Here is a 22305-nt window from a genome sequence, read left to right on the forward strand (position 1 = left end):
CCCTCAATTCCCCCTGTGTACGATGGGGTAATAGCACTGCCCTACCTCACAGGGGGGTCATGAATTTAAATACATTAAAGATTCTGAGGTGCTAATGAGGGGCCAGATAAGTACCTTGGACAGGTACGATTCTGTATTTCCGAAGGTTTATTTGTAGCTACATTATGTAATGTTGTGAGCTTTAATATAACCCATAAAGATTAATAAAACCACAACATTCTGCCTATTCAAACCCCTACTTTAAGGAAGGATGCCTGTGTGCATCTTAGAGGGCACAAATCAATGCCATTTTAAAACATATGAATGAGTTGATTTATATTTCTGTATTTTTTGCATCTCTGATGGGATATTTAAACACCACTATCCTGGCCTCTGGGAACCAAATTGCTTGTGATTTTTTTGATTTTTCAAAAAAAAAATCATCAGAATATTCTGAAATTTTAAAATTCCAAAGAAATTTAAAGTGTCACATTTGGGGGTGAAATTTTTAATATTTTTTTCAAGCAGCTATAGCTCTGGTGGCAATTTTTTGGATTTACAAAAAAAAATGGAAATTTTTCCAAACTAAAAAAACAAGTAAAATATTGTGGGGAAAAAATATTGGAATTTTTAAAACTTTTTTTTATCAGTCCCACTGAGCCTATGTACAAAACATCAAACAATCCACACCGTTTATTAATCCAATCAGTGAGCTATTTACACTGCTTACTACCATGTTCCTCAGTCAAAAGCATATCCAGCCTGGTCTTATTAACCAGACAAATACAGGGTAGTGGCTTCAACTAGTGTAAGATAACATAGCTCCACTGACTTCAATATATACAGAAGAGTCTATGTTATACTTTATTATCCCTGTTGTAATTGGATGCAACTCCACTGACTTCAATGTATGCAGATACCTTCGGTGTACTGACTTTATTAGTGACTAAAGTTTTGCCCACCACAATAAAAAAAACTTTTGAGTAAACTATACTCAGCCAAAAAGCAATACAAATATTTAGTTTGGTATAATAATAAGATAGTACATGTTTTACTGAGCCACTGTCACATTATCCCAGGGGGGAAATGGCTCAGTGTTTAATATTTAAGAAGTTATAAGTTATAAGTTATAAGCCTCTTTGTGAAAGGTTTGAAAGTAGCTTTTCACAAGCAAAACACTTTTGTTCCCTTGGGATAACATTTGGTAATCAAGTGTTTTGACTGTAGCTCTTAGCACTGTTTCCAAAATGGACTGCATAATTAAATTATCTGAAGTCTACTGTAATCAGGAGAGTGCATTTAATGACTATTCAAGCCCTTCTCATTGTTAGGAATGAGACAGAAAGATCTTTTGTTGGGATTTTCTTTTTAATTGTCTGAAGACTCATCCAGAAGATGGTGCCACAATTCTGTCTGTAACATAAATATCAGATCAAAAAAGGAATCTTTGTTGTAGAAAATATCAGAAAATTAATATTAAATAGAAATTAAGAGTAAACGTGTTTCCAAGGGCAGCTCAAAGCCCAAATGCTAACATTTAGTCAGTGTGAAGGCTCATTCCAAACTAGGGCAATGTATCATTATTGCCTTTGCTCTATATGGCTCCAGGCAAGGTCAGCCAACACGACAAGAAAGATGAAAAATACTGCTGCTATCCTCCATCCAGAAATACAGACAACTCTTGCAGTGTTTATTAAACTCCCAGTGCTGAGCAGCATCAAATCACCAAACACTATCAATAAGATAAGCATGATGTAAAGCCCTTCTTTGGTGCTTTCTGAGCCTACAGTGGAAGTAGGACGTTGCAGTTCAAAATAGAACATGTAGTTGTTTTCCTGTGGTTAAGGATGGGTGACATTTTTAAGGCTTTGTCTCACTGAAGGACCCATCCTCTGAATCTATAGATCCCAGTAACCAGAATAAATAACTCGATTTCCATTTCACAACTCTTTGCATCAAAGCCCGGCAAAATAATTAATGAAAAGTAGCTACCGAACAAAAATCTTTCACTCCGACCAAAATCATACATGTAATTTTTTTCTTCTGTTATAATTTTCTGTTTGTCTGAGGTCTCTGCTATGTAGTTCAAGCAATTTGTCATCCAATTAGCCTGATGAAGCATACAGAAGTCATTTGAACTATAAATTTTCTGCAGGCAAAATAAAATGCAAACAAGAAGAGCTTCCTGTGCCTGCCAAAGTGATGATACTTGGAATACAAATAAGGAAAAGCCATGCTGACAGCAAAAGCTATTTTTATATTCTGTCGCTGGCTCCCAGGCATAGCAGTTGGAACAGGACTGCATCTGTATTCTCGAACCCAAATACACAGTGTAGCCATAAGTGAAGTGCATGTTTTACAGAATAGCTCTTTAATCACAATGAAAGGATGCGTTGCATGAAAGATGGATGCTGATGCGGTTCACACTCAAACTGTATGTTTACAGTTCGGCTCAACCTTGACTGAGAAGCTAAACAATAAAAAACTCCCAACATTTAAGAACAATGGAGGGGAGTGTTTCTGCCTTTGACATTAAAAGATCTCTCTCTGCCTTGTAGGGAGAACCTGTGGGAAGTCCTCGCTTGCTGCAGCAAATCAGTGTACTCTACAACATCACGATCCACTCATGGACTCTCTTGGGAAGGAAGGGGCCTCCGGAGAATCTGAATACAGCCCTCTGAAGTGGGCAGATGAGCTAGAACGGTAACTTTATGGGTATCTGCCTTTCCTTTACATTAGATCTTGTAACATCACTAGCTCGCCCATTAACTGTATCCTCACTAATTCATTTAATAAAAAGATGCCTTTACTTCCTGAATTTCTCTGGAAATAAACGTAGTACACAACAGGAAAACATTCTAGACAATCACTTAAGCAACACAGTCATTTAACAGCCAAGTATTATTGTGTACTCCTTGTTCACCACCAGCAATGTGCACAACCCAGTCTGCAGCTAGTAAAAGGCAAACTTATTATTAATTCTTTGTATTACCGTAGTGTCTCAGAGCCCCAGTCATGGTTGCCAACATCAATTCACACCAACATAGTCACTGCGCTAGGCTTGCGCACAGCACCAGGTGAGCCAGTGAATCAGATTAAGGCCTTGAGCCTGCAAACACAGACTCCCCTGAGTAGTCCTGCTGAGTCATGGAGGACGAGCTACTGGAGAGGTGGCTGGATTGGAGCCTAGGTTTGCAATTATTCTATGATGGAGGCATGGGATTGAACTGGCTCCCTAACTGCCGTTCCCATAAGGTAGCTGTGTGGCTCAAGGTGGCTGACGCAGCGTGGATTTTGCAGGATTACATCATTCAAGAAAGGGGGACTGATTGTGCCCGGCTATTCCAGGAGTGGAAATAAAAGTTCAGAGAAAGGTCACAAGAAGCTCCTACCCCACAGCTCTCCATGCAGCAGCTGCACTATGATGGCTGAATGTTGTGAGTCCCCAGAAGGAAGTGGGGCCAGACGTACAGGCAATAGAAAGCAGCACCCAGCCCTGTGTGCCGGGGAGCTCAGAGGGGATCCTGCCACCGATGGCACAGCCCCTTCTGAGCTCCCTATTGATACGGTGCAGAGCTGCGCCAGCCCCTAGCCAGGTCAGCATACGAGTGCGACCTGACCGGAAGCCTGCTAGAAGAAGGTGTGACAACCCTTGCCAATGCACTGGGCATGATTCTCTAGAAATCATATGCACAAAAGCAAATGATTAGAAACTCTCAGCAGGGGTGGGTTTCTTTAAAAATCCCCCCCCCCATCACCAATTTGGTAAATGACATTTCCTTGGATCTCATCAACAGCTCACTGTGGCTTGGATCATCAATTTCCATGAGCTGCTCGTTCCTTCCCAAGGAAGATCTTTGTGTCTTTATCATTGCTGCTTGCATGTTACACCTTGCTAACTCCTTGGTGTTCGGTGAGGATGCTTTCACACCAACATCTGCCTCAATTTCCACCACCTTCCCCAGTCAGCTCCAAAGCCCTGCTGCAGTGACGTTACATGGCATTGCTCTTTCTTGTCTGGGTAACCACTCTTCGCTGGGCATAGGTGCGTTATGATCAATGTCTCGTTGTAAGCTGTTGTTGTGAGTGGTCATGTACATGATGCAGTGTTTTGCCACACACGCAGTTTGATTAATGTGAAAGGATGAAAAATAAAAGAAAGGCAAAATGATTCACATCATTAAAGACATTCAGAGCTAGAAGAAGATAGACTGGGAAAGCACTTTTCATTTGAGACACGATGGTGTGGTGCCACCTTGATAGCCTGGCCCACTAAGGGCTCAAACATCAGAATGCAAATCAAAAGGACCCCAACATTTATTCTTTGGCTTAAAAATCGTGAGTTTTTTTTTAAATCTCATGATTTTTGGAGGTCTGACTCACAATTTTTGAAAACACGGGGCAGGCCGTACTGCACTGGTGATCTTGCCAGACCCTTGTACTCTAAATAAAAGGCAAGCTCAGAACACTTTAGTTGTTGTGCCAAGATTTCTCTGGCTCACAGGGTGGTAACTGTCCACATCTCCAGGGCCACCCGGGGGGGAGGGGGCAATTTGCCCCAGGCCCCGCAGGGGCCCCGCGAGCCTTTGCCCGGTGGCAGTCGGGGTCTTCAGCAGCATTTCAGCGGCGGGGGCCCTTCAGTGCTGCCGAAGATGCAGAGCGACTGACGGGCCCCCCGCCGTCGAGATGCCGCTGAAGACCCGGACCGCCGCCAGGTGAGTACAAGCGCCGCAGCTCCCCCGCTTTGCCCCAGGCCCCCTGAATCCTCTGGGCAGCCCTGCACACCTCCACCACTCACTTGCAGTGACTTCTTTGCTCTGCATCAAGCTCTGATGTGAGCCTTTCTTTCTGGGTAAGGACTACGAGCTAGACCTCAGCATTCTGCCTGGCCCCTCCACATGGCAAAGCAATTTGGAACTGGCTCTAGCGCCTGGTGTCTTCTGGAAGAGTTTCCCCAGGATTTAGGGGAATTTGACCTCTCTGCCCACCAGCACGCTGCTCTGGACAGGCACACGAGGATATCACATACACTAAGAAACGGCAAGGGCGAGGAAGCACAAACGTTACAGAACCAGGACTGAGCCCCTCAGAAGCAGGTGCTTGTGGAGCACAGCTGGGGAAAAGAGGGCGAGGTCAGAGCAGCCCTGTATCTTGGGTTGTTGGCTGCTGTATTGGCTCCTTGAGGCTGTGGGTTGCTGTTGCAAGTTAGAGCAGCCTTAAAGTTTCTCTAAGTTATGTCATGGGACTTGACTGGCACACGCCCTGCCCAGGATCCAAAGGAGCTCAAAAGTGCCTGAAAGCCATCTTTGGGAGTCCCTTGCTGAGCTCCAGTCAAGCATCTGGGCTATCCAAGACAACAGGAGAGTCTTAAACACACCCAATTCTCCTGCCTCCGTTTCATACCAGATTAACTCAATTGACATCAGTGTAGGTACTCCTGATTTACACCAACGAAGGTGCGACCAGAATCAGTCCCTGTATTATTGAACTAAATAATACTAATGGCTCGGATGAGTGTGTCAATCTATATGCAAATGGAAACAGAAAATCAAAATGTTTTCCTGGGACAATATGGTCTGGCTAGTGGAGACATTCATATTTAAGAACTTTTTATAGATGTCTCTGGTGCTGTTGTAATGTGCTCGTCAGGAGAAGCAAGTCTGCTGTAAACTAATTGTTAGGAAAATGTCATAGTAAGCCTAAGAAATGTAATTATTTTGGTTGCAAAAGGAGCAGCTACATGTGCAGTTCTGAAAAGTAGTTCTCCAAAAATCTGAGTTGTTTATGTTCCTCATAAGCCAGGACGTATTTTATTATTCATGCACAGTAAATTGACCGCTATTTAATAGATGACAATATTTTGTTACTGGTTAAAGTTGATGTTAACTAGCATTTTTAATTCGCACCTCCTGGATTAGGAGACAATAGATGGCTAGCCTGGTATACACTGCCATAGAGTTTGAAATGCCATTGGGCTGCGATCATCTCTGGTTTTGTACATTTGCTCATGGTTGAAGTGCTTAAAGAAATTGTCTCTCTTTGTCTCAGCAACTCCTCTCATAACCACGCGAACTTTTTCCCATATGGTTTGCGTGGTGAATGCCATTAACAAGCCACATTTACCAGCCCCCAGTCAGTGGTAGAAACTACAAGGCCCAATCACGCCCCTCAGATCCATATACTGAGCACACTGCGTGGGTCTCCCGTTCCCTTGCGGAAGGGGCTCAGGGCTCCTGTGGAGGCTGTTCTGCCAATCAAGTAATCAGGATGAGGGGACGGGGTGGGTCCAGGGAGGAATGGCCAGGCAATAGGCTGAATCACTTTTCTGTACCCTCCCCTTACAGTAGTGGGACTCCAGGGACAGGTACAAATCAGGACAGTCCATGCTGCCAAGTACGGTCACAACTGCTGTGGAGGCACAGAGTCTCTGTGTGGATAATCCATCAATGTCCCCCTGCTGATCTCTATGGTTGTCAGACCTGGGGTGGTGCGTGGGCACGTCCCACAGTCTTCTGGGGCAGGGAGGGGCAAACCACACACACAATGAGTGGGGGGATATTTCAGAGATTTCCTCCCTCTTGGCCCCCTCCTATGGATTTTCCCACAGGAAGGGGCAATTGGGTTGCTGTTCTCCACTCATGGGAAATCTGAGACACGGCCATTATGTGGTAACTGCTTGCCATGGTTGATGTTTCAGAAGCGACCGCTGTATGATTTAAGCGTCACCCATGAGTGCCTGATATGCTTTGGTTTGATATGGTCTCTGAATAATCTGCTTCCCCCAAAAGCCACATCCAGCCCCACAATCCCGAGTCACTCTTAATTTCAGAAGGCACCAAAGGCCTGAGTTTTCAGAGGTGATGAACACTGCAGGTTCTGCTGATTTCACTTAGTTGTGGGTGCCCAGCCGTTCTGAAACCCTGACCCCACCGTGTTAATGTCTAATGTCCTCAGCACTCAGTAGCTCCCACTAACAACTGATGTATCTCATGCTACCATGCTGGGGTTTCGTCCCCCTCTAGCGATTTATGCCTCTGTTCCGCCCAGGAGCTATTCCTTTAGCTCATGCTGTGAGCTCTGGAGGTCCTGGGTTCTACTTCTGCAGACACAAGTGCCATTGAAATCAGTGGGGAAGCCAATGGAAGCTGAGCTCTTCTGACCCTACATTTTGCAATTAGCTGCTGCACAGATTAAATGTAGACTCATCTGCATATTGGTTTTTTGTTTAACTATTGTAGCTCATGCACTTCTTACATTTGATACATTGTAAAAACCACATAGTAATATAAGCAAACTAGGAAATATTGTTCGGAGGAGGTGTTAAATGACGGAAGAACAAGAAGCTATTATCTGAGCTGTTGAATAGGTCAGATGGCTCATGGTAGAGTGCCAAGTTTCTCCTTTGTAACCATGGTTCAGTTCCCATCATTGGCAGCGTGAGCTGCGCGCACATGTGTCCAAATCCAAAATGTGCCATGCACGATGCACCGTGCGTGGCCTCCTGCTGGGCTGATGTGGGAAATTAATTAGCTGCCTGGGGTGCGGAAGGCTTGGCAGCATTTGGCATCCATTTGATATAGTCAGTCATGGGGCTCTTGCGGTTCTGAGAGCTTATCTTTCAAAGGAGGTGTCTGCTCAAGCGGAATTGTTTAGGGATTATCTCCTTATTTAATGAAGAATGTTATTAAAGCCATTTTTAATGACTCTAGAGGCAATACAGGGCAAGCCTGATGTCTCAGAGGCAGCATCCTGAATCTTACTGGAGATCAGGTCAGATTGCTGGACTCTTGCACATGGAGTGGGCGAAGGTCATTGGCGATGGGCGTGCTCAGATCACAAGATTTTGTGTGTCTCAGCAGGAATGAAGGAGAAGCATCATCAGTCTCTGCAAGGTGTACTGGTCTCAGCCAGATCAGTGTGTGAATAACCGTCCAGGACTGAGGGGTGGAAAGTGGAGGAAACTGTCCTTAGGGCTTTGGGCAATTATCTGGAAAATCACCTCCCCTGACTTGGGGATAAAATGCAAAACAAGAATGCATGGCGGTTGTGGGTGTTATGATGACACTTTCAGAAGGCTCAGAAAGTAAAAGATCTCCAGGTGGACACCAAAGCCTATGTTCCGTCCCGTGTCATTCTGGGACATACGGGCAATGGGTGTTAGCCACACAGCCGGTGTAGAAAGCAAGTCAACCCACTTTGTAACATCACCCCCACCCCCAATGAAAAGAACAACAACAAAACCAATCTGCCTGCATGGTAGGGAATGGTGAAGCTGCTTGAGAGGCTGTGTAAATAACTAGTCTAGCAAAGGGCTTTGTACCTAGCGCCTGGGCATTTTCCATAGAAAATAGATTGGCTACAGCAAATTCCCTTCTGAGCTTCAGGGAGTCTTTGTTTCTTCTCCCTCATTGGTTTGTAGAAAGCACTGCTTGGACTAGGGTCTCCTTTTGGGTGTCAGGGGTCGGGGAGAAAGGGCCGATGGTGTGAATGTCATTCTGGTTATGGTGGAAGAGATTCATCACAGTGAAAGGTTTTGCAGAATTTCTTAAAGGTGATCAGGCTCCCGGACTCCTGTGCTTTGCAACCCTCTGTCCTCAGTCATCTCCCTGTCCTGGGGTGGGAGCTGATCTGCCAGAGGGCTGGGCTTATCCTCGTGCATAACCTAAGTAGGGGAGGTAGCCAGGTCCCAGACAGTCCATTTTCGCTGCCTTTTTTTAAACCCCGTGTGGTGGTGCGGGAGCAAAGGATGCTGTCTCTGGAGAGGGGTGCTGGGGAGTGGCTTCTGACAGCGATGACCCTGAGATGCCTTCATTGCTGTAGAAAGTGCAGTTCCTCTAGCTGGGGAAGAGGTTCCATTCTCCCTTGCAGCTCTTGGTTTGGGGAATTGGGAGGGCAAACTCTCAGTAACAGAGCTGTTTGCTGAGAGACTTCAATTTCACAAATGTTGACCCTTTAAAATTGTTTTCTGGACAGCTGGCAGAGAAGACCCAGCCCTGTGAGTTAAGTCCAGTGGAGACAGGCTGCCAGGGAGTGGGGGATAGCCTCAGGAAGTCCTTGGACTTGGTGTGGAAGCACATGATTTCCATGTGACCCTATGAGATTTGTGAGCGCCCAACTCCAACAGAAGACTTTGAAGGGAATTCTGGGCCCCCTCTCTCCAGACTTGGACTTTAAAAAAAAATATTATTATTAATTCATAAGAAACCGAACCCCACTAGAACTCATCTAGTTAAAAGGAAAAACAAACTGAATTTAGGGCAATGATATTAAAACCCACTCTTCATCTTATTACCAAATCGGGTCAGGAATAAAATATTCTAGTAAAAAAAACTCACGTCATTTTTCTCATAATCCAGTCTCTGTTGTGGCAAAGTACCTGCTTCTCCTCAGCAGGCTCAGTCCCTTTTTGCCTCAGAGACACAGGCTTGGGCAAAGCAACATCCTTCCAGCTCGCACAGGGTCTGGCTGATCCTTCCCTCAGTCAGACCCTTGTGCTGGTTTTCTCCCCTTCTGGGGACAGAGCGCAGCCTTCCTGGCTGGAAGAATTCAGAGACTTGCTGCACCTACTCACTGGCTGCGCAGCGCTGCGCTGCGCTGCTTCCTCTCTTCCCCCCCCCTTCCCTGCCAGGGAGGGTTTAAAAAGGTCTCCAGCAATTGGGGCCAGCTGAACCTAATTACTTCCCTGGTAACCCCTGTTCCAGCTGAACCTTATTTCTCCACGGCTATCTCTCCTCAATGGATAGGGAGAGGCCTTTTAACCCCCTGGGACTAATTACTACCCCTCCCTTTGTAACCATTTGTCCTGGGTTTGCCACACTGTATACAAAAACGTTCAACTTTTTTTTTCCTTACCTAACACTTGTTTTGCTGGCTGCTTGGCATCTGTTTATACCATGTGGTATTCTGGCAAATGTAGGACAATCAGTCAAACAGAGACTGACTAGGGAAAGCGACCATATCCTATATTTTAGCTTTATCTACAGTGCTGGTAGCAGATAACTTTCCCCTTGAGTGAGGCAGGAACCAGAGAAGAGAATTGTGACTCAGGATAGAATGCAAAGTGACCATCTAGCCCTAAATGTTGCAAGGAAACTGATGGGGTTAAGCAGTATTGCATCGGAGCTCTGGACTATAAATCGCTTCTATTTCTGAAATGCACCTTGCACAGGTTTGAGTGGAAGGGGAAAAAATCCACATCCAAAGTATTAGCAGTGACTTTTCCTTTATCACTAGGATTTTACCCTGAAGGAGAAAAGAAGGAAGGAGGCAGAGTTAACGTCATGGATAAAATTCAAGCCCAAACCTAATTTTCATGCTCTACTTATTGTGGTGGATCAGAAGTCTTGCCTGAAATCCTTAGGAATGTGAAGAATAGCAGTGAACATATTAAAGCAGAGAAGCAGTTGCATATTTTCCCTTGTCTAAATGTTAAGCACACATAGTATGCTCCTTTTAGACTGAAATTGGTTTATTGGTTCAGCATCTGATCATGAAAGACGTGTATGTTTTACCTGAGTTGTGACTAGCGTTTTAGGAGCAGAGGTCACCTGCTACACAGCAAATGAAATGGAGGACTGGTTCTCCGGCAATGTCAGCCGGTGTAGCCCATTACCAGAGCATGCCTAAAACATTATGGGCTAGATCCTCAGCTGGTGTCAGGAAACATAGCTCCATCGGCCTGCATAGAAATATATAGCTCCCTCCGCTCCCCAACACAGTTAGGGGGATGATTTTCACCAATATATCACACCAGTACAAACCCTAGTGTGGTTGAGTGACACCAGTTTAAAGGTGCCGTATACTGGCCTAACTTATTCCCCTTTCCATATAGAAATGAGTTATACTAGTGTAAGCAGATTTATACCAGCATCACAGCATCCCCACTAGGGGGTGTTGCACTGCTTTACTAATGGAGCATATACTTAGAGAGCTGGGTGTAGGGGACCAAAGCGGGTGAACTACTCCCTAAGGAGCATGGCGCGTTCCTCCGACAGGGGCACTACCCCTTCCTAATCCCCCCATACAGTGCAGGGGTCCTAATATCTCTCTTGTATGGTTAACATAACATAAGAACATAAGAAAGGCCGTACCGGGTCAGACCAAAGGTCCATCTAGCCCAGTATCTGTCTACCGACAGTGGCCAATGCCAGGTGCCCCTGAGGGAGTGAACCTAACAGGCAATGATCAAATGATCTCTCTCCTGCCATCCATCTCCATCCTCTGACGAACAGAGGCTAGGGACACCATTCTTACCCATCCTGGCTAATAGCCATTTATGGACTTAGCCACCATGAATTTATCCAGTCCCCTTTTAAACATTGTTATAGTCCTAGCCTTCACAACCTCCTCAGGTAAGGAGTTCCACAAGTTGACTGTGCGCTGCGTGAAGAAGAACTTCCTTTTATTTGTTTTAAACCTGCTGCCTATTAATTTCATTTGGTGACCCCTAGTTCTTATATTATGTGAATAAGTAAATAACTTTTCCTTATCCACTTTCTCAACATCACTCATGATTTTATAGACCTCTATCATGTCCCCCCTTAGTCTTCTCTTTTCCAAACTGAAGAGTCCTAGCCTCTTTAATCTTTCCTCATATGGGACCTTCTCTAAACCCCTAATCATTTTAGTTGCTCTTTTCTGAACCTTTTCTAGTGCTAGAATATCTTTTTTGAGGTGAGGAGACCACATCTGTACACAGTATTCGAGATGTGGGCGTACCATGGATTTATATAAGGGCAATAATATATTCTCAGTCTTATTCTCTATCCCCTTTTTAATGATTCCTAACATCCTGTTTGCTTTTTTGACCGCCTCTGCACACTGCGTGGACATCTTCAGAGAACTATCCACGATAACTCCAAGATCTTTTTCCTGACTCGTTGTAGCTAAATTAGCCCCCATCATGTTGTATGTATAGTTGGGGTTATTTTTTCCAATGTGCATTACTTTACATTTATCCACATTAAATTTCATTTGCCATTTTGTTGCCCAATCACTTAGTTTTGTGAGATCTTTTTGAAGTTCTTCACAATCTGCTTTGGTCTTAACTATCTTGAGCAGTTTAGTATCATCTGCAAACTTTGCCACCTCACTGTTTACCCCTTTCTCCAGATCATTTATGAATAAATTGAATAGGATTGGTTCTGAGACATGGACTCTTTATAGCCGGCGCATTAAACAGCTTGAGCAGTTTCACATGCGCTCCCTCTGCTCACTAATGAGCTTTCACTGGCAGGACAGAGTGGCCAATATTAAGGTCCTTGAGAGAGCAAACACAACCAGCATCGAGGAAATGCTACTGAGAGCGTAACTTAGGTGGATCGGACATGTCAGCAGAATGGAAGACCACCGCCTCCCAAAGCAGATCCTGTATGGAGAGCTGAGGCAGGGCAAAAGGAAGAAGGGTTGTCCGAAGAGCACCTCAAAAATAATCTGAAGAGCAGTCGCCAGTGGGCTGGCATCAATCTCAGGCAAACGGCTCAGAACAGGACTTAGTGTTGCTCTCTGACAAGATCAGCACACGACAGGTTTGAGCAGGACTGACAAAATCGTCTGCAGGCTGCACGTGAAAGGTGCCACAGAGCGGCATCGTCAGACATCATGGATATGGACTTCCCCTGACCTTGGTGCGGCCAACTCTGTGCATCAGGGATTGGACTTCGGAGTCCTATGCGCAGCCATAGATGAGAATTGCAACAATATCTTAATCGCCAGCGATGGACAACTGCTGCTACATACTTAAAGCAGTACAATGTTGGGGGTGTCCACACTCCACTCTAGAGGTGTGACTGAAGCAGGTGTTGACATACCCCAGCGAGTGCTAATTTAGATCCAAGCTAGCACAGATATGTCTACATCTGCTGCCGTCAGCCCCCACCAACTGGAGTGTAGACAGACCCCTAAAAATCACTGCTTCCCTGGCACCTTTCAATGTTTGCAATTGCGTGGGGCAGAGCACGTGCTTCCATCTCCGGAGAAGGAGCAGTAGGAGGTCATCACAGAGCAGCGTTGGGCAGTTGCTTCCTAAGAGAGAGAACTGTTTGCAGGAGGGAAAGGTCTGTGGATCCAGAGCCTTCCTGGGCTATACACCTGAAGATGCAATTTTCTGCTGGACAGATCCCAGAGGCTGAAATTCATCCTTGTAGAGGGGAGTCCACCCAAGGCCTATGCACCGTTTAACTCCAACTTAAGTCCCACCATGGGCCTCAAAATAGGATGTAAGTGGCACTATTGGCCTTGGGCTGAAGCCCTGCACTGGATGATGGGGCAAAAAAGAAAAAAATATGTAATTCTTTACATTTTTAACAAAGGAGTGATTTGCCCCAAAGCCAGTGAACATGAATACACAGATTGGCAATGTCTTGGGATGATCCTTCTAATGTTAGTCTGATTCATTTCCACTTTCCGACATCCAGCTGGGTGGCCCCAGGGAAATGAAAACTTCTATATATCAAAAATGAACTAAAAAATAGTGATAGTGCCTGAGCTCCTAGCCTGAGGTTTGTCTTTCAGGGAAAAGGGCCTCACTTGGTAAGTTAATTGTTGGAGCATGCAAACTCGTCGCCAATAAAGGTATCCTCGGCTTGCTCTCCGCTGTACACTGAATGTACTCCTTAGAGTGGGGCGGCTGCCCCACTCCATGAGAAAAAGGGCTGGAACGGGCCAGAGAGGCTGTGCAGACCAGCAGCCAATCAGAAAAGACCTGTGGAGAGCCAATCAGGGCAAAGAAAGAGGCAGCCAATCAAGGCCGGGCTGGGCCCTATATGAAGGCTGCCTAGCAAAGGAGAGGGCAGTCTCCCCTGACTAGTAAGGGAGGAGGACCGGTGCCTGAGGTAAAGAGGTAGCACCTTGGACAGAGCAGTGCTGGGCAGGCTCGTGGGAGCAGAGGAGAGCTCCAGCCCAGTGACCTGCCAGGCTGTGACCCCTGCTAAAAAGGGTTGAGGAGGTGCATGGGGCCAAAGGGAAGATAGGCAGACAGGAGGGGAGAGAAGGAGGGCAGAGAGAGGCTGCTGCTAGAGTGTCCCTGAGTCGGGACCCAGAGTAGCGGGTGGGCCTGAGTCCCTGCCTGGCGCTGCACCTGGCCACAGAGGAGTGTGCCCGAGACTGACTGCAACTTGTCCCTGAGGTGAGAGGCTAGACCCTGAGATTGTGGTTGGCCACTGAGGCAGGTGCAAGCTGAAGGACTGTTGTTACCCCTCCCCCCAGAAGGAGGTGAGAATGGAGTATTGGGCGCTGCTGGACAGCAGTGTCCTGAAGCAGACACCGCTGAGCAGGGAGCAATGTGGTTCCCAAATCAGAGAGCAGACAACAGGTGAGACACCACGCGCAGAGGGCGCTCCACAGCTGACAAGATAATTCCCAGAGCAACCAGCAGGAGGCGCCAGCAGTGGTGAGTCGAGATGCCGGTACACTCCTCATTCAGTGAGCCTCTAGCACATTATTGGAGGTGAGCTGAGTTTCCTACGGGGGCTAGCGGTCCTCCATCAACTGCAAAGCTGCCTTTTGTTTTGTGACTCTGGTTGGCATTCCAGGTGGTGAGCATTGCAGACATTGTGTGAAATGGGGCCACATTTACAGGTGGGCAATTCCTGTGATCACCTTGTTCAGTGTGTTCCCCAGAGTGGGGCTCAGGACAGAAGTCACCATGCAGAGCTGGAGAGAATAAAGAGGCCCCCATAGTCTGGATTCGAGAAACAGAAGACTTGACTTTCTGCAGCAGAACTGATTTTTTCCTCTGGGCTGTCTCATGCCAAGGCAGGAGCAAATCAGCTGTGTGTCAGCTGATCTTCTTTTCTTTGGGCTGCTGCATTCATTTGCATGGGAGAGGTAATTTTTAGACTGAAATTGAATGTAACAGAAGGTGCAGAGGAGAGAGAATAATTACCTGATTCAATCAGCTAGCCAGAGTTGCCTCTGAAGCAACCTTTTGAAAGCTACTTGCCAGCGAAAATCCCTAACTGAGAGTAAGGTTTTGATCATACTGTTAATCGTAAATAGATTCACATTGGTTCAGTCTAAATACAGCCCCCAGGATTGCTTGAGCCATGATGTGTTAAGTTACGTTGTGTCAGAGCCATATTTCCTTCCCTCAGAAAAATCCACAGAAAAGGGAAACTCCACTTCAAATCCTCTCACATCATTTTCCCTGCATCCTTCCTTCCACCGAGAGGGGTTGAAACCTTGCATTGAGGGGAGAGGCTGAGCCCCTAGGAGGAGAGAACCGGCAGATCTTGGGCAGTTTAGTAGAGTGGACTGAATTTATAAACCAGTGTCATCCTCTTCCCCAGGAGTTTTATACAGGGTCCCCTAGGCACCACGTAAGCTCTCACAATGCGGCTAAGTAAGAGTGAAGAGGTTCATAGGCCTTGTGCTGGCCCTCTGCATGGGGGTGCGTTTCACCTGGCGTGCTCCTGTCTTAACGTGCCTTTTGCTTGCTTTTATTGTGACTGGAATCATCCCTGCTAGGTACCATTCCAAACGGTGTGTAAGGGGGTGGTGTGGTTGAGAGGACAGAGCCCTGGACTGGGAGGTAACAGACCTGGGCACTAGTGCAATTAACAGACCTGTGCAACTGTCCAGCTGTTTAACTGTGGGCTAGTTATGTCCCCGTTATCTTGTCTCTTTCCTCTCGTGAACTCTTCAGGGCAGGAGCAGTCTGATGCTGCATGTTTGTGTAGTGCCAGCACAGCGGTGTCCTGCCCTTGGTTGGTTCTAGGCATCATCATCATATAAATAATATATGTGTGAAATGAAGCCCTGGACAAGAGAAATATTTAATCTTCCCATGTTATACAGCCCACCTCCTATAAACAATGGTACACAGAGCAGCAAACTTACACTGACTCCTCTTCGATTCCTGCTGACTCAGTTTCACTATGTGAAAAGTGACTACTTCCTGTCAAGTATCAGAGGGATAGCTGTGTTAGTCTGGATCTGTAAAAGCAGCAAAGAATCCTGTGGCACCTTATAGACTAACAGACGTTTTGCAGCATGAGCTTTCGTGGGTGAATACCCATTTCGTCGGATGCAAATAGTGGAAATTTGTCCATTTATCCTTTTCCTTAGAGACTGTCCAGTTTGGCCGATGTACATAGCAGAGGGGCATTGCTGGCCCTCTGCATGGGAGTGCGTTTCACCTGGCGTGCTCCTGTCTTAACGTGCCTTTTGCTTGCTTTTATTGTGACTGGAATCATCCCTGCTAGGTACCATTCCAAACGGTGTGTAAGGGGATGGTGTGGTTGAGAGGACACAAATCAAACATTAGGAATGGCAATATACAAAAACCTGTAGGAGAACACTTCAACTTCCCTGGCCACACAATAGCAGATCTTAAAGTGGCCATCCTGCAGCAAAAAAACTTCAGGACCAGACTTCAAAGAGAAACTGCTGAGCTTCAGTTCAACTGCAAATTTGACACCATCAGCTCAGGATTAAACAAAGACTGTGAATGGCTTGCCAACTACAAAACCAGTTTCTCCTCCCTTGCTGTTCACACCTCAACTGCTAGAACAGGGCCTCATCCTCCCTGATTGAACTAACCTCGTTATCTCTAGCTTGCTTCTTGCTTGCATATATATACCTGCCCCTGGAAATTTCCACTACTTGCATCCGAAGAAGTGGGTATTCACCCACGAAAGCTCATGCTGCAAAACATCTGTTAGTCTATAAGGTGCCACAAGATTCTTTGCTGCTTTTACTTCCTGTCAGACCTTTTTGTTTTAGAGATATTATGTGTAACATTCAGAGGCATTTTTTGGAAGCCAAAGGCAATCCTCCTATTGTTAAAGTGCTGTGTGTAATATAAGGAAATTAAATACATGATTATTTAAATATCCCTCTTGTCTCTTTCAATGTAAGATCACTGCTAATCTGGTTGTCTTTTCCCTTGCAATTTACTCAACTACCACTTGATGGGGCCGAGTGTCCTACTTTCCCTTTATGAGAGAGAAGGTTACTGTGACGCTCAATGAAGGAAATGTACCTTTTAGATTTACGTTATTTCACGTGCTGCCTTGCAGAATAAGATAGAAGAGAAATCAGATTTGTCCTACAGGGGATTTTGAAAACAAATGAGTTTAGGGATCCTCAAATTCAAAGGACTACAATCCCTGCAATGTATACTCATTCTGCATTCATGCACAGGGAGCACAGGTATAAATTAGGCCATTTGTATTTTAACTGAGAGCTGTTTAAAGTGAAACCCCTTTTAAGGCCAGATGAAGGCAGGCACTATGGGCCCATGCCTAGGGCCTCAGCTCTCTGAGTCATGTGATCACATCTGGAACTCAAGGTTTTATTTAAAGTTAAAATTAACGAAGACTCCAGCCCTTGAGGTTGTGAAGTAGAGCTTGAAAATGGGACCCAAGCAGGTCACATTGATGCAGTGATATTAATTATTATTGTGTTACCCTCATGTTGGAAATAATTTCACCATGACCCCTAGAAAGTGTCACTTTGTAGACACTAATAACCAAGTGATAATGTTGTTGGTTACTGGAGCTTTGCTAAAGCCAGCTGAAGCAGTGTAGGGCTGCACTCTGCTCTCTAAGGTTTTCTTCATAGCCCATTTTTCCCAACTATTGGACTAAGCATTTATTTACTGCACCTGGTGCCCAATTAACCATGTTTTCTTTATTGGTGTTGCTTAGCCTGAACCTTAAATAAGATAACACTGGTATTTCCAGGGTCACTCTAAGTTTAACACAGACAATTCCTCCTTCTCATGATCTCATTCTTTTTGGTCACATGCTTCAGGCCTCTCACTCATCTTCAAATTCAGTTTAAAATCATAGTTCACCCATATTACTACACCGAGCACCTGGGAGACTGAGTCACAGACCGAGACCCCCTTGTGTTAGGTGCTGTACAAAGTCAGGTAAAAAAGACAAGTTTTCAGGGACAGAGACTGTCTTCATTGCAGCATTAGCTCATTGTAGAACCTGAATGGTGACCCTAACCCAACACACACAAATCTCTAGCTGTTCCCACACACAAATCTCTAGCTTGAGTCAGGTGGTGCTTTGAACTCAAGTCAGCTGGCCTGGTGGGTCAGAGAGATGTGGAATCCCCACAGCTCCTGGCACTGGAGCTAGTGATATAGCAGGGACACAGCTACTCTCCGTTGCTAATCCAGTCTCTGCTGCTGGGGTGTTCTGCAGGGTGGCGGCTCTCACCTGAGCTAGGCTGATTTGAGAGGAGTTAATGTGAGTGTAGATAATTCACGCTTACTCTGCAGTGAAGACTTAGTCTGCACAGAGCCCGGACACAGGTCTTGGGGGAGGAGGGAAATGGTTGCAAGTGAAACCCACTGCTCTGTGCATGGCAGGAGAGGAAAAATCAGTGGGCTCGGCCCACACAAGCAGATACACACATTCCTGGGCTACAGACTGGCTACGTACCCCACTGCCATTCCCTGCCTTTTTGGGGCAAGAGGGTAGCTGGGCTGTCTCCAGTGAGAGAGGGGAGTCTGTGATGGGGCACTCAACTCATGGCAGGTGGCACCCCGTCCTGGCCATTATGGGGATTAGCTCTGTGTGACCGAAGCCCCTTCCCGCGGTTGCACTCTGCAGGGCCGCCCAGAGGATTCAGGGGGCCTGGGGTCTTCGGCGGCGGGGGCCCCCCGCCACTGAATTGCCGCCAAAGACCAGGCACTTCGGCGGCGGGTCCCGGGGCAGAAGGATCCCCCACCGCTGAATTGCCACCGAAGACCCGGAGCGGAAGAAGCTTGGGGGGCCCGGGCCCCGCGAAAGTTTTCCGGGGCCCCCGGAGTGAGTGAAGGACCCCGCTCCAGGGCCCCCGAAAAACTCTCGTGGGGGTCCCGCAAGGGCCCGGGGCAAATTGCCCCACTTGCCCACCCCGGGCGGCCCTGGCACTCTGCCATGCTCTGTCTCCTTCACTATCTGTGGCCCGTCTTGCTCCAGGATCTGCTGCCTCCTCTTTGTGACCCAGCCCTCCAGCCAGGTCACTCAGCACATACCCCCCTTCTGGAGTGCCAAAGTCCTTCCACAGGACTGGTCTCAGGCAGTCTTCTCCGGCACTGTCCTGACGGTGTCACTTCCCCAGTGGCCAGTAGGGGAACCTGGCCCTGCCCACTATTCTGAGGTCCGGTCCAGTCCAGGGTTGCCCTGGACTCCTTCCTATGGCTTCTGGTTCCTCCCTGCCCCCATCCCCCACCAGGTGTACCAGCTCCAACTCCCTCCTCGCAGGGAGTAACTGCAGACTACCGAACCTTGTAGCCAGCTTCCTGGCTTTATCAGCCCAGCTCCTCCCAAGCTGGACTTCACAGGCAATGAAAACAGGCCGTGTTTTGTCTGAATTAACCAAAGAACAATTCTGGGTTAGATCCCAGTTGGGGTAAATCAATGGAGCACCAGCTGAGGAGCTGGTTTCTTTAGCTCTTCAAAGCAGGGGTCACTTCTGTGTTTGTACAGTACCTGGCACAATAGGGCCTCATTCCTGACTGGGGCCTTGTGTCAGCACCAGAATATAAATATTCCATCATAATAATGGTCCAAGATCAGTCGCTGTAGTTTGACATTTCAGTTCCAATTGCCAACAAATCAGGAGGCGCAAAGGAGAAGGAAAATAGGCTTTAAACAAAGGTGTCTAAACTTGAAGGTTCAGCTTTGGCTGGAAAGGGTTGGAGGAAAGGTAAAGATAAAAGATCAGTTCATTTGTTAGCCAAAAAAATGTCCTTACTGAATATTTTACTCTAATTCTGGACCCATCCTCTTTCGTTTTTATCTTCTTCTTACATCATGACAATCCCACACACTATGTTGGAATCTGGACTATGATGACCCTGTCTGAGCTAATCTGAAACACTGTTTTGATGGCCAGAGAATGCAGAAATACACATTCCCCCTCCCTTAAGCAATGTATGGGAATTTGCTTTCCATAGGCCCCAGTTTAGCAAATTGAGAGCATTTAAATACTGTGATACATGGAGGCAGCCTGCTGATTTGGGCCAGATATAGTCGAGCTGAGTGAATTGTTAAATACACATAATTTAGTCAATGAATTTTGCCCCCCTTTCTGCTGCTAGAATCACAGAAAAGTAGGGCTGGAAGGGCGCTCAAGAGATCCTCTAGGCCAACCCCCCTTGTCAAGGCAGTCCCAAGTAAACCTAGGTCAACCTTGACAGGTTTTTGGTCCGACCTGTATTTAAAAACCTCCAGTGACTGGGATTCCACAGCCTCCCTTGGAAACCTGTGCCAGTGCTTAACTACTCTTATAATGAGAAAGCTTTTCCTAATCTCTAACCTACACCTCTCTTGCTGCAGACTAAGGGTAGGTCTACACTTACCTGCCGGGTCGACGGGCGGCGATCGACTTCTCAGAGTTCGAACTATCGCGTCTAATCTAGATACGATAGTTCGAACTCCGGACGCGCTCCCGTCGACTCCGGAACTCCACTGGAGCGAGTGGCGGTGGCGGAGTCACCGGGGGAGCCGCCGACTTCGTTCCCGCGGCGTCTGGACGGGTGAGTAGCCCGAACTAAGGTACTTCGGCTTCAGCTACGCTATTCGCGTAGCTGAAGTGAAGTTGCGTACCTTTGTTCGACCCCCCCACCCTTAGTGTAGACCAGGCCTAAGATGATTACTTCTTGCCCTACCTTCAAAGGACATAGAGAACAATTGTTCACTATGCTCATTATAACAAGCCTTAACATATTTGAAGACTATCAGGTTCCCCCTCAGTCTTCTTTTCTCAAGACTAAACATGCCCAGTTTTTTTCACCTTTCCTCATAGGTCAGGTTTTCTAAACCTTTGATAGTTGTTGTTCTCCTCTGGACTCTCCAGTTTGTCCACATTTTTCCTAGAACTGGACACAGCTCTTGAGCTGAGGCCTCAACACTGCCAGGTAGAGTGAGACAATTAGCTCCTGGGTCTTACGTACCCTAATCTTGTTAACAATCCCAGAATGATTGTAGCCTTTTTTCAACTGCATCATATTATCTCATATTCAGTTTGTGATCTACTATAACCCTCAGACTATTTTCAGCAGCACTACCGCCTCGCCAGTTATTCCTCATTTTGTGGCTGTGCATTTGATTGTTTTTCTTCCTAAATGCAGTACTTCGCACTTGTCTTCACTGAATTTCAGCTTGTTGATTTCAGGCCAATTCTCCAATTTGTCAAGGTCATTTTTAATTTTAATCCTACCCTGCAAAGTGCTTGCAACCCCTCCCAGCTTGGTATCCTCTGCAGATTTTTATAAGCATACTCTCCATTATATTATCCAAGTCATTAATGAAAACGTTGAATAGTATTGGACCTACGACTGACCCCTGCGGGAACCCCTCCGAGTATGACAGTGAACCATTGAGAACTGTTCTCTGAATATGGTCTTACAACCAGTCACTCAACCGCCTTATAAGTAATTGCATCTAGACAACATTTCTCTACATTTCATGTATCATATACAAGGATGTCACAATTTCCCTGATTGCGTTCATTGTTCCACATTATTCCATTATTTTTCTCTCTCTGGATTGACCACAAGTAGAACTCGTGCTGAGAAATGATAATTAGAAAAATCACATTCTCAACCATTTCTCAACCCTGATTGTAAAATTCGTATTTGCACTTGTGACTTTGAAATGTGCTTCCCATGAACATTCATGCCAGTAAAACTCAATCACTCAAATGCTCTCGCTCATTAGCGTGTTTATGTAGCTGCCAGTCTCAGCAGAGCATTCCATTATAGGCTCTGAAGTGCTGGTATCAGGAAGATTTGAGTTATTCTCCCTCCCCCAATTCAAAGACAGCTTGACTACTTACAGTCCTTTGTTTTCTACTCGAGGAAAAAGTAACAGCATTTGGAAATAATTCTGTTTGACCGTGTGAAGAGCTCTCTGAGCCTCAGAGGTACTCAATAAAAAGCTAATATTTCCTTAGGTAGTGTTCTAACCTACAGTCTCCTTGGTTGAACTAGCAAGTGTACAAAAGTTATATGATACATTAATGAATGGGTAGCTATGGCAAGGCCTCAAGAGAAAGGCATTTGGAAAAGCAAGCATGATACTTGGGAGTTGTGGTTAAAGGGGATTCATTTTGCACGAGATTATTTCAGAACAGTCATTTGTCCTGAATTCAAGTATCAGAGGGGTAGCCGTGTTAGTCTAGATCTGTAAAAAGCAACAGTGGATATTCACCCACGAAAGCTCATGCTCCAATACATCTGTTAGTCTTAAAGGTGCCACAGGACTCTCTGTTGCTTTGTCCTGAATTGTGACTCTTTGATATACGGCCTGGTGTAGCGCTCCTCACTCTCGGGGCCAGGCTGCCCTCTTCTGGTAATGTCAGGAAGTTGATATTCCCACC

This window comes from Mauremys reevesii, linkage group 7, assembly GCF_016161935.1.
Source record: "Mauremys reevesii isolate NIE-2019 linkage group 7, ASM1616193v1, whole genome shotgun sequence".
Taxonomy (NCBI): Eukaryota; Metazoa; Chordata; order Testudines; family Geoemydidae; genus Mauremys; species Mauremys reevesii.